This window comes from Lolium perenne, chromosome 1 (assembly GCF_019359855.2).
Source record: "Lolium perenne isolate Kyuss_39 chromosome 1, Kyuss_2.0, whole genome shotgun sequence".
NCBI lineage: Eukaryota > Viridiplantae > Streptophyta > Magnoliopsida > Poales > Poaceae > Lolium > Lolium perenne.
Genome location: NC_067244.2, coordinates 159,186,761 through 159,200,105, shown reverse-complemented (window position 1 = coordinate 159,200,105; position 13,345 = coordinate 159,186,761). Strand labels below are relative to the sequence as shown.

At 38.1% G+C, this 13,345-nt stretch overlaps 1 long non-coding RNA gene across 1 annotated transcript; it reads right to left on the bottom strand.

The window, feature by feature from the left end:
- Positions 1-6,875: 6,875 nt before the first annotated feature.
- Positions 6,876-12,453, bottom strand: LOC127309792 (uncharacterized). Its single transcript, XR_007857322.2, has 3 exons — positions 12,300-12,453; positions 10,274-12,166; positions 6,876-7,114 (listed from the first exon to the last, which is right to left on the bottom strand). It is a non-coding gene; the product is annotated as an uncharacterized lncRNA (long non-coding RNA).
- Between the last annotated feature and the right edge of the window lie 892 nt (positions 12,454-13,345).

Below are 13,345 nucleotides of genomic sequence, written 5' to 3'. Positions count from 1 at the left end.
ATTTAAGTACATGCTATAAACTCTAGTAAAGGTAATAAAGAGGTGTCATCTCCTAATGAAGTATCTTTTGTTAATGATTCTACTTATGATAGAAGGAGTTTTGATTATGATATTAGAAGGGGTATATTGGAGAATTCTCGCAATATAGAAATTGAGAGTGCATTTGCTACCCGCATGGGTAGCTACACACCCATGCAGTATACCAATATGCAAGCCATATTAACTTGTTTTAGCTCGGTTTACTAGTATAACGTGGAATTCTAGTGTACAAAAGTGGTTTCCGAATTTTGATACGAATATTTTTTGTTCAAAGTCAACTCACCAATGTATTTTGCATTGACTTTTTGAATATTGAGTTGACTTAAAAAGTTCAAATCAAAATTCGGAAACCACTTTTATACACTAGAATTCCATGTTCTACTAGGAAACCGAGCTAAAACAAGTTAATATGGCTTTCATATTGGTATACTGCATGGGTGTGTAGCTACCCATGCGGGTAGCAAGCTTCATCCCATAGAAATTATTCATAAAAATCTGAGTTGTTGTGTAGATTCTCTTAAAATGACTGTCAAACATTACCAAATGATGCATAATCAAGTTGAGAAAATGATTTCTCATCAAAATAAATTATATGAGAAGCTTCTTGATGAGAAAAGACGGGTTTATGGCGTTAATACAAGAGGAGGTTCAAGTACTCAGGACCCTGATTATCCTGAAGGACATCCAAAGAGAAAGGAATAAGAAGCTCGTAAGAAGAAATCCTTTGCAGTAAAATCCCCCAATGAAATTGAAGAAAATGAAAAATTTGAAGGTAAAAATAATGATATATCTATTTCTGATGCTGAAACTGAAGATGAGAATAATGAAGAAGATGTGGGAATGTCTCAACCGCATGAAGAACCACCTGAAGATGATGTTGATAAAGAACCTGGGCCTACAATAAATGAAGATCCTCAATCCTCCAAGGACAAAAGGAAGAGGAACAAGGCTCCACCTCAACCAAAAGGTAAAGAAAGGGATTCATGGGTTCATAGAACTATACCATATTCCCAAGAGGTAACTAAAACTCTAGACAATGAAATATTTGAGAAGTTTATTAAATTGATAAAGAGTTTATATTTGCAAATTCATCTTGTTGATGCTATTAAAATTCCTCCATATTAAAAATATATGAAAGACATTGTTAACAATAAGAGGAAATACCTAATGAAGATATTACTGCTATGCTTACTGATTATTATTTTAAAGGAAAGTTACCAGAAAAGCGTGGAGATCGAGGTATTCCTACTATTTCTTGCACTATTAAGAATACCTATGTAAAGTATGCTTTATGTGATTTAGCAGCAGGGGTAAGTGTCATGCCATTTTCTGTTTATAAGAAGCTTAATTTGAATAAATTAGTTCCTACTAAGGTTTCACTCCAAATGGCTGGTAAATCCACTGCTAATGTGAAAATCCCTACGGACTTTGTGATATTAGAAACGCATGAAGATGATAATTTATATATTATTCTTGGTAGACCTTTTCTAAGTATTGCACATGCTGTTATAAATTGCACTGAAAGCAAGGTCACCTTCCATGTAAAAGGAAAGGAGAATACTATACATTCCCCGAAAAAGGACTCTATTGAGATACCAAAGAAAAGTGTAAATTTTATTGAGCCAAAGTTTCTAAAAATTGGAAGATTTCAAATACCAATTCCTCCTCCAAAACCAAAGTACCAAATATTAATGGTTGGAACAATTCCAATCCATTATGAGGTACCCTAAAATTTCCTTTATTATTTCTTTTGAATCATTGTTTCTATCTTTGTCATAGTAATAATGAGAGTTGATCAACCTCATTATTAACATGATAATTATAAGATTATGATTCCTAGTAATTTCTTTTAAGTTTTTCCATCTAGCATTTAATCCCTTTAATTAATTTATGTCAGCTTTTAACAGTTTTGAGTTCTGAAAAACTTTACACAGAAAATTTTATTCAAAAATCACCAAAAAATACACTTGTCATTTTTCTGCACAGAGGATCCAACAGGCAAAAGGACGAGGCAAAACAGCAAATAGGGGTGGAAAGAGCAGGGGTGGCGCGCCCTACTTATTTGGGTGCGCCATCTGTCCTCTTTGGCCCCACATAGGGAGTTAGGTGAGGGGCAAAGGCCCAGGTCCTTCCCCTGACTCAAAACCTGACCAGGTAATTTTCGAAAAAAAATCCTATGCCCCATTTATGCTCCATCTTCTATCTATCAATTTGGGCAGCCATTTGCAAATTCCTTTGGAGGAATTACTCTTCGGTATGTGACTCCTCCACCCATCCAATTTATTTTTGATATGATGCTTTATATTTTGGGGAGGATGTTGTTCTTGGTGCCATATATTATGCTTGAGAAATCTCAAGATTTGCAAGTTTTAGGGTGAAATAATTGGTAGTTTTGCTTGGTAGAACTTCTATGAGTGTTCTTGAGCTTGTATAACTTGTTACATCTAATTTTTTAGTGGTTTTTTTTATTAAAGTGTTGTGGGTTGACACTCTCATGGAGAAGGGCAAAGGGCTATTTAGTGGCCCGAGTGACATGATTTCAGTACTGAACCTATATTGCTTTATCATATATATGAGGTTGGTATTTATCTGCAAAGTATTTTACTTGTTATTATGTTGACCCTGTGAATCCCTAAGGTGACACATGGGGAAAAACAAGGGGAAGATGTGATAGTTCGAGGATTATGTGTGTTCATGAATCTTAATGGTTTGTCCCGGTCTATTTGAAAGGGTAGACCTTATTGCTTGTAGTTCCAAGTTGGTCCCGGTAAAATGAGCAAGCAGGACAAAAGATGTTATGCAAATTCTCTTAGTTAGTACACATAACTATATTTGGATCACACACGTACACAACGCTGAAATAGAGATGAATGCTATGTTAGTTGGATTACATTACATGAACAATATCATACATACATTACCCCATTTCTGCCTGATGCCTATGCTTTTAGCCACTGAAAGTTTCACATAACTTCTTCCGTTGAAAAAGTGGAAATCTACTGCTTTTATTTACCGTTTTCTCTTACTGCTTTGAATCAACTATTATAAAATCACCACTTGCTTTGTGAGTTTATTGATATACAGGTGTGACTGAGAGTGACGTCTCAATTCCTAAGATCTTATTGGTATTCTTGCGTTCCCCTTGAGTCAAACTATAAATTTGGGCAATACTTCCCATCGAAGATTTCAGCGATCCCCTATACTTGTGGGCATCACATCCCAAATTGGCTCGTCGTCCACCTCAGTTAACACCACCTTGCTAACCAGCTGAGTTAGTCCAAGCCAACGATTGAATTGCTCTGGGAACACACTCCGACGAAAGGTGATCCTCAAATTCACTTTATCTAGCTTGACATACAATCACTTGTTGTTCATTAGAAATAACAAACATAAAAAAGGCAAGCAAGAAGCAAGTTATGCCCTCTCCCGGTTCATTTCTAATTGTGCTAAGCAGTACTAGCCTCACAAATAGAACCTTTCCAAAAAGAGGAGCAAGCAGCAAGTTATGCCCACAAAACATTTGGGGATAAATCATATTTAAAATCAAAAAATTCCTACAAGTTTATTAGAGTCCAAGTGATAGCGTTTAATTCAAGAGGCAAGCAAACACAAGTTAAAGTCTCTTAAATTCTGGAGACTAAGGCCACCAAACTCTTGTTTCATGCAAATTAGATCCCAGTTAGCCGAATGAAATTTACGCTTATATTCCTCGTAATTCCACAAAAAATGAGACATCTAGTACTTAATTGACCTGATTACCCATTTGGTAAATTTAATAACAGAGAGGAGGTACATATGCATGCTAGCAATGTAAGCCTTCAACAGTACCAAGCTACTCTTGTAATTTAGTAGCTTACGCCTCCAACCTCCAAATCTCTTAAGAGTTTTGTCAACAACAGGTTGAATGTTCTCTTTTTTTAATCTTAGCATAATCAAGAGGGACACCAATGTACTTAAAAGGGAAAGTTCCTATCTTACAACAATTTTTTTGAGAAAACAGGTGGCTTTCACTAGGATCAACATTAATTGTCATAAGGTCAGACTTATCATAATTAATACGCATCCCAATCATCTCTTCAAAACAAGAAATAAATTATTTCAAGTTTCTAGCCATAGACTCATCCTTTTCTTGGTGTCACCAGCATATTGGAGGCTAATGACACCACCAGGAACAACCTGAGGCAACAAGCTCTTAATCAAGCCATTAGCAGGAGCTTTGGATAGAACTTTGGTGAAAACATTAGCTACCTTTAAACAAAATGGGGGAGATGGGGTCCCCTTGCTTCAGACCTTTTCTAGCTTTGAAAAAAGGTCCACTCTCATCATTAATTCTCACACAAATGGAGGCCCCTACCAGCAAACTCTTGATCCACCCCCTAATAGTACGACCGAACCCACAAGAACTAAGCATCTTATCGAGGAAGGACCAGTCCACCCTATCATAAGCATTCTCAGAATCTAACTTAAGAACCAACACAGTATGTCCCTGGAATGAGCAGTATGGATAAGCTCCTGAGCAGCTACCACACTCTCAAGGGTAAGCCTACCTTTAATAAAAATTAGTTTGATTTTTTGCAATGATTCTATCACACATGAGCAATCCTGTTTTATACGGATATATTTGTCTGAAAGAACTACAAGTTACATGCAGTTGTATCCTAGTCTTTGCTATGAGTTTTGTTCCTTTTTTTCTTGACTTGCCTTTTCTATGAGCTTGGCTTTGTTTTGAGGTTTCAGAAGATGACGAAAAGATTTGAGCAATGCGCAATTTTTTTCCAAACAAAACGACCCTCTTAATATTCTAAAATACAAGTATAGTTGTACTAAATCTGCGATAAATGATATTCTGCAACGTGAGTATAAAATTTGATAATGAAAAACATGGAAATTGCATGTTGGTCATGCTCGCTCCTAAGATTATAGAAAATGCCCTTTGGTACCACGTCTATATATTTCCACGCAACACAACACACTATTATCTAACTAGTTAAGTAAATAGGAAAATTAATAATTTGATACTGCTCTATATTTTTATTTTAGTAAACGGAAGAATCTGACTTTTTGTTGCCAGAAAAAAAACAATATAAGTGTGTTGATTATAAGAAAAAAGCATTAGATCGAACAAATTGAAAGAAAACGTGTGACGAAGATCCCTAATAAGACAAAGTTACATCAAGTTTTTTAGTAAACAGAAAGAATCCGACTGATGGTTTCTTTGATAGAAATTGGGGGTCTACTTTACCCGTTGCTAGAAAAAAGGTTTCTAATCGTCATCTCTAACTTCGCATTTTACATCTCAACTGTCGCCCATAAATAGGTGTATAAAAAACTGCATATGCTGAATTAACATCCAAGGTGCGTGAAGAGATCCATGTAGAGCCGGATGACACGTAACAACGGGCCCATGGAAGATGGGGTTATTTTTATCTGGACGTGGGCTATCAAGCTATGCTTTGCCAAGCAATCCAGCAGTTGGGCCGGGTTCCGCTAGGCATGGACCAAGACAGTCCATCTGCTGATTTAAGGGCGCTTCCAATGCAATGACTAGGGTCGTATCTAATCTAAGCCAGCAAGGATAGAATCCAACGTGGAAGCTTAATTTAAGAGGAGAGAGAGGGAGTCATGGTATCTTAGAGCAACTCCAATAGGATAGCCTGTTGTTGGCTATAAGCACGATGTCATGTCATCTATAGTCAATATGTAGCCAACAAGTACAATAGTTAGCTATAAAAATGTACTACTTTTTCAATTGATGGCCCACCTTTCATTCACACACCTTGCTTAGGAGCACGTGCTAGAGCTAGCTCTTGCATAAGAGCCCACTCACATTCTCTCTCCTCTTCTCTCTCCTCCAACTAGACACAAATATATTATTTTTTTGAAGCAGAACAGTGAGTTTCCTCACTGTATATTTTTATATTTTATAAAATAAATAACTGTACAGACAGTGCTAGAGAAAAGCACTGGAACAAAAGGGAAAAAACAAGAAGAAGAAAAGATCCTACAGAACTATACAAAATTTTCTACCCAAACCTGCAGTCCCGCATAAGACTTCCTCTTGGCCTTGTGAATAAGGAGATGCAGTTCATCCTTTAATTTTCGCCTGGCTCTGTAGAGACTAGGAGTAAATCCTTTGAAGATAAAATCATTACGTGTCGTCCAAATCGACCAGCAAATAAGAATGATAATTTCCATGAAGAAAGGCTACCGAATATGTGCTTTGATACTCTGTATATAACTCTGAATATCATTTGGCATAGTCACTTGAGCAAGATTCCAGTGAGGACACATGTACTGCCAACATTGTATTGCAAACGGGCAAGTGAAGAACAAATGATCTCTAGTCTCAATAACTGCTTGATTACACATGATAGCATGTATAGTCATCCATAAAGAAATTCTTTCTTTGCAAGAGAGCTCTTGTGTTTAAACGATTGTGGATCAGTAACCAGAAAAACACTCTATGTTTATCTTGGCAACAACTTTTCCAAAGCCATTTGATGGCAGGAATAACAGTATCATGCTTGGTTAAAGATCTGTATGCTGAAGAAACTTTATAGCCTGACCCATTATCAGTAACAATCCAGGTATCCTTATCCTGAGATAGTTGCGTTGTGTGCACCAAATGGAGCAAAGCATTATATTCACTAGCAAAAAAAAAGGGCGCCGCGGCACGCCGCGCCTGTGCTGAAGCTATATGAAAAGAACCTTGAAAGCACGAAAGGATGAATGAGATATACAGAAAAGTTAGTTGCTAGCAGTATGGTCACAACATAATATGGCCAGTATCTTGCATTGCTTACCAGATAAAATAAGAACGACACATACTGGAATCCGTAAACATGGAAAGAAGATCACTGGTATACATGTGTTGAAAAAGTGATCTTACAAAACAGGATAGATAGGTGAAACAGGTACACATAGTGTCAATATGAACTGGTCTTATTAGGGCCAAAACTTTATAGTGGTGAGTGAATATTAGGGTCAAAGCTTTATAGTGGTGAGTGAAGTCGGCAGCGCACACAGTTCCATACTTTTGATGCACCTTCTTGATATTTGCACTGATATAGTCGACCTAGCAAAAGAAAAGGGAAAAAATATTATATAAATATCAACAGCTGAATAACTTACAGTCAAATTCATGTGTGTGATTTAAGGACAAACTAATTGTGATTTTTCAACCTCGCCACAAACTACTATTTTTGAGGGCTTCTATAAAAAAAAGCTACAGCTATGAATATTTTGGTGACCTTTTGAAGATGTGAAGTGCAAATAAGCCACATGCCCTCTGAGACGATTATGATACGCAGAATAAAAGATAATTAATGGTTTGTATATTCGATTTTTGGTACAGAATCTCAAATTAGACAATTGCTGTTTGAATTGATTTGAATTGATTTCTGCCCAGTGACTTCTTTTTAAATCTGTTGAATATTTTTTTAGTTTAGATTATGTTCCTATGGAATAATTTGTCAGTGGTATTTTTTTTGCTTGAGGCTGCATGTTAACTGAAATAAAAATAATAGTAAGTTTAAATGCGGCCCCACGCTCTGCCCGTGGTGGACCCCTTTTCAATGAATGTTTTAAAAGGCACCAATTATCTAAGTTTGCCTGCGTATTACAAATATTGCAAATATCTATGAAATAATATGCTAGGCATTTGAAATAACCACAGACGTTAAATATGTTTGGAAATTTTCATAAGAGTTATTTATGCGACATGCAACACGTAAGTGTTTGAATGTGATAAGGAAACTATATCTATAATTGTGAGATGAAAATTTGAAAGTTAGGTTTCAAATATCCATAACAGAGGACAAATACAAAGCTTAACTATCTAGCCCACTACATTTAATATTCTCTAAAACTTATGAAGCTTAATTAGGAAAAAAAATATTTTACTGTTTATGTGTATTATTATGAAGTTATTTCTCTGGATTAGAATCAAATGAGCATATGGTGCTTAAAATAAACCAGAATATAAATAAAGTACATATATTTGTACTATTGAATATTGAATTATAAGAATAACTATTTTTTAAATACTTACATTTGAAATGTCTATTTTTATTACCAATCTCAGTACCGTGCTTTTGAAACAATTTTGTTACCTTAGCACATAACCTATTAGGTTGGAATAAGAATTGGATTATGTTCACTTAACCTGTAAATGACATTTTCTCTAGTTAAAAAGCGTAGATAATATTTTACAAACTTTCTTAAACAGCTAACACTAATAGAATAGAAAAGACAAACATGAATTTGTTAACATCATCAAGTTTATTTTCAACTATGATTATTGTATTATTGCTTCATGTTAGGAAGACAAATTATGCACGTACTTTAATACAACCATACGGTAATTCTCTACTCCATAGACTGGAGCTGGAGGTACGACAGTACTACCTAATCCGACACTTGTTACGCAGACACCGTGAGCATGTGACACAGGAATGTGCATGCGCCGAGTGCTCGAGTGTGTGCCTCTACGGCCAACACTGTCTCCGTACGCCGCTGTAGCTGTGATTCCATCCTTATCCCTTTCTCCTCCCCTCTCTCACCCCATCTCTCTCTATCAGATTCGGCACACAGCGGCGTGGCGTCGGCCAAGGAGACCTAGCTCCCGTCGCGGCGGCCGGGCACGCGCTGAGAGGCTGCGCTGTGCTCCCCGTTGTGGTGTTGAATTTGCAGTCCCGATGCCAGCGTCCATGACCGGCATGCTTTGGTGACTGAAAGTGTGCAGGCACGTGAGGGCGAGGCTCGCTATGCTCAAGCTCAGCCGCATCCCTGATTCGTAGAGCCCAAAGGCCAAGGAGCAGTGTGTCATGCCGTCGAGCCGGTGTGGTTGTCGTCCCATGCCGCGTTACGGACGCCGTTGCGAGCAATAGCAAGCCGCCCGCTTCTTTGCAGGGCCAGACATGCAGTAGAGCTGGAGGATGAGGAGCTGGACTTGCGCATCCGGCAGCAGACACAAGTGACCCAAACCGAGTAAGCTCACTGGCGATTGAGCGTATAGGGTGCCGTCAGCAAACCACATGAGCTGTGGCCTGTAGTCTCCGTGGATAACCAAAACATGCAGCATCAAAATCAATTCAGAAGCTGCCCTTTTTTTTTCTCTTTTTCTAACTTTAATTAGCACATTGGTTTACAAATCTTAAACATGATGTATACTAACTAAAAATTTCCAATCATAGCTGTTTGTGTAGCAAGAAAGATGAAAACTTAGCTGCATTTGATCAATACCTTGGTATATAAAGCTGTAGCATCAGAATTATTAACACAATATTTCTTTTCCTAGATTTTTCTGGAAAATATTTTTAGCCAAGTATTCATGAGTCTGTGTCCGGATTTGGTAAACAAATCATGGAAGTTCTATTGGCGCAACAAAAATAACATTAATTCATTAAAGGTGCATGTGTAATCAAAATTTTATGCTTCCCTGCCTAGCTCTTTTTCTAAACATTTACAACTTTGATAGTAGAGGTTTTTAACTCATGTAGGAAAACAAAGGAAGGTAATCAATACCTTCAAGAGTCTAAGGAGGAACAATAGAGGATTTAGGCAACCTCCCGTGAAGCAAGAGCGGATTCAGCCGACTGTAAGTATGCTTTGTTTCTATCCTGTAGTTAGTGCCTAAATCAAAACCAAAATTATCACATGAAAGAGATCCAAGAGCAAAGGCTGAAAGAGAAATTAGCTGTGGCATTCTGAAACACGCTTTCAGTTGGTTCATTTCAGTGAAATTACCCATTGATAATCTGATTGGGAACACGCTTAAGAACATACACCATGGAGGCAGTAGGTTAATAAAGTGCAACCTGTAGAGTATATACTACCGGTCTAGCTAGTCCCTATCTAATTTTGCATAGATCAAACTCAACTGCGAGACGGAAAATTATCGGAAAAATCCTTGAGACAAAGATGAGGAATCTTGTGCCTTGGTTCGGTTCCACTGATGTTAACTTTTCCCCATAATTCTTTTGTATAGCTAAAGATTCCATAGCGCTAAAAGTGGGGGAACACACTATGCAAGTTTGAATTTTTCTCCCTAGGAGATGGTAAAAAAGGAAACAATAAGTGAACCAAGAGCAAGTGATGTAACTGAAGGACTATGAATTTAAATAATCAGAGACATATCGTAGGTTAGAGCAGAAATAAATCCATAACCAATGCTCTGCAGCAATAACTGTCTTAAGTAAACACGCAGCATGAAAGTGTGTGTTTGGTATTGTACCTCGCAGTCAGACCAAGATGAAATCCAATTCATATAGATTGTTGAATCTTTGTCTTCTTAGAAGCCCGTGACACGCACAAGTATCTTCCATTGATGGCCTCTCTGCCAAGCATCCATGACCAATGTTGTCTTCATTGCCGTTCTGACCTAGACACAATTGTTTCACTGTGGCACTATTGTTTTCAGCTAAGTATACCATTCTGGCGAGCAATATAACTGAAGCCAAAAAAAAAAATCTGGAAGCTAAAAGAAATCGTGAATACCTGCAGATCACAAACCAATGTGTAGGATTGGATAAGCCAATACAATGAATTACATGAGTTGCATCCGAAAATTGTGTAGACAGAGAGGATTTATACCTGTAATAGCACATGCACAAATTGCTCCTTGCCTCCTTCAGATGCATATCCATTGAAGCAATGTAAGTTTTAGTCCACATTGAAAGGCTTCATTGGCTCGATATTATCCTAGTTGACCATGTCAAAACAGCAAGCAGGGCCAAAGAACTAAGAGAGGTAAAGGATATAGATTGCGTACCTCATCTGCGCTGCCACCGCCCTCCTCACCCTCGCTTCTCCAGCAATCGGTGCCTCCACTCTCAGGTGCCCGTGGCACCTGGTTTTCTTGGCAGATGTTCAGAACGTCAACTTGAAGAAATCGCTTACCATATTGCCAGAGCTCTAATTAATTAGTAACATAGAACATCTCTCTCAAATGATATCATAGTCAGTTAACGTAGAGCCTACAACACCATTCTTACATAACCATATAGCATAAGGTATTGTAATGTTATCATCCTTTCAAATTCTACCATAAATACTAAAATACCGGTGTCATGTATAGTTAAGAAAATTATTTCAGAACAATACCTCCTTACTCGTATGTTTTTTTGCAATTTTTTTTAACTAAGCCCTCTACGCGAAAATAATATCTGAACTCGGAACGAAAGAATTCAGCATGGATTGAGGACTGAAAAGTGTGCGCAAAAAGAGATCTGCTACTCAACTGAGTCTGAACCATCAAACTGCCACCAAAGGCAAATTAAACACAAATCAAGATTGATTCATTTCATATTCATCTACTTTAGAAATTCATGCCTGACAGCCTGCTTACAAAACTCGAAAGTTGAGCATCACTAAAAACTGGATGGCAACAAAAAATTAACTGACCACAAAAAAAATCTTAGAGGAGCACCATGAGAACCTATGAAGTAAGGAAAACAATCCTGTTGTAAAAATCTGAATACCCTGCCTTCGAATCATGCTTATCTATTTCCAGTTTTCCACACAAAACCTTCTTTGTAGTTGGCATCAAAACACAAAAGTTTAACATTTGCAAGGAAAGAGGGACTGCAAAATAAATAAGGGGCCGTAGATTTGCATATTTTTTATTGATTAATTTTGGAAATACAGAGCACAAAAGATAAATTACATATAATGAACAACTGGTAAAATCTAGATCTTGAGAGAAACCACATGAAAATATGGTGTGCTCAAATGAGATAATTGATGCAGTCAATGCCATGTAAACTGTCCAGAGAAATGGAAGACAATTAAATAGGTCGAAACAAAAGAACATGGAACTAAACCCAAATGTATAATCAAATATTTTTGCCATTCCTTGTTAATACAATTTTTTTCTCTCGTCTAAAATGAAACTGGCCTGACACACACACACACGCTCCCATTGATAATCATAAACATAAGATTTACATTATAAGGCAAACATATATCACAGTTTACAATGGTGATATATAGTAATAATCATATTAAGATTTGATTTCCAGAATCAAGTACTACATCGTAAGGCAACTAAAAAAATGTAATGCTAGAGCAAGGAAGTCACAACCTTGCTCTGCCATCAAGATGTCGATGGTGCCAATGCCCCTTTAATCTGGAAGTACCGTATTTTTGGAATCAGTAATAGTAGGTAAACATATAGGTTTCAATCTGAATATATTCCCTGGTGCATCAGGTGTCTTGCTATTCTAGACAGTAAAATAACATCATACTCCAAAGGAACTTACCAGATCCACTTATATAGATGTGTATTTGTACATCAAATTGGGCTAGCTTCTCGGATCTGGCTCCATGAAGCTAGACTTTTTGGCACTGCTCCACGTCGAAGTTTTGGGAATCCAGAAGCTAGAGGACTTCTGATCACACCTCAAACCAGTTGAAATAATTGCTGCAAGGAAGAAAATTTAAAGGCTCGGCCAAAGCAAGCTAATATATGTAGAAATATTAAAATCCAACTGATATTGTGTAGTATCACACTATCATGCTTAGTGATCTAGCTGAAAAAATACAATAAAACGAAGGAGCTTATAGATGGAAATTTCCATTGTAAAACCAGCAGTATGAGACAGTACATGAATATGCTCTAAACCAAAAAAAAAAGATCAGAGGGAGAGATGGAAGAGGAAGTGAGCACGAATTGAAGTCCAACCTTTCCTGGAGATGGGGATGGAGAGCGTGTGGTCGAGCACATCGTTGCTTGGTCTCTTTGTTGCCATATCTGGTCCTGCCGCTGTCGTCACCGTTCAGGAGCAGCAGGTGGCTTCTCCTCCTAGAGCCAAACCCACGACATCAAGCTCCCTCCCTAGAGTATGCCGCTGCTACCATGGCTCCTCCGCCTCCAGGGCCGCGGGTGACGGCTGCGTCGTCCACTCCACCGTGGCCATCCACCCAGCGCCACTCCATCAAACTTGTGGCGGCTGCTGCCTTAGACTGCATCAGCAACCACAATACCAGATTCGAAAGCGACAACGGCCTGCCGGGCAAGAAGACCACAGATCCGATTTAGGCCGCCCGAGAAAAAAGAAAAGTGAAACAGAGGAATATGAGTTGGGAAGTATATCTCTAATTCTCTATACCTAAAAAAGAGGAGGAGCAACCTGGTTGAACCTGCAAACGTAGTCAAGCGCCGCACCTGCCTGCAAAGGCATCTAGCCGCTAGTAGTTGGTCGCTGGTCGCGGATGGATTCCATGGTCGAGGCGGTTGTATCTGACCTCCCCTCGCCCTTCTTTCCGGCCCGCCTCCACACCGACGCCATCACCTCCACCCTAACAG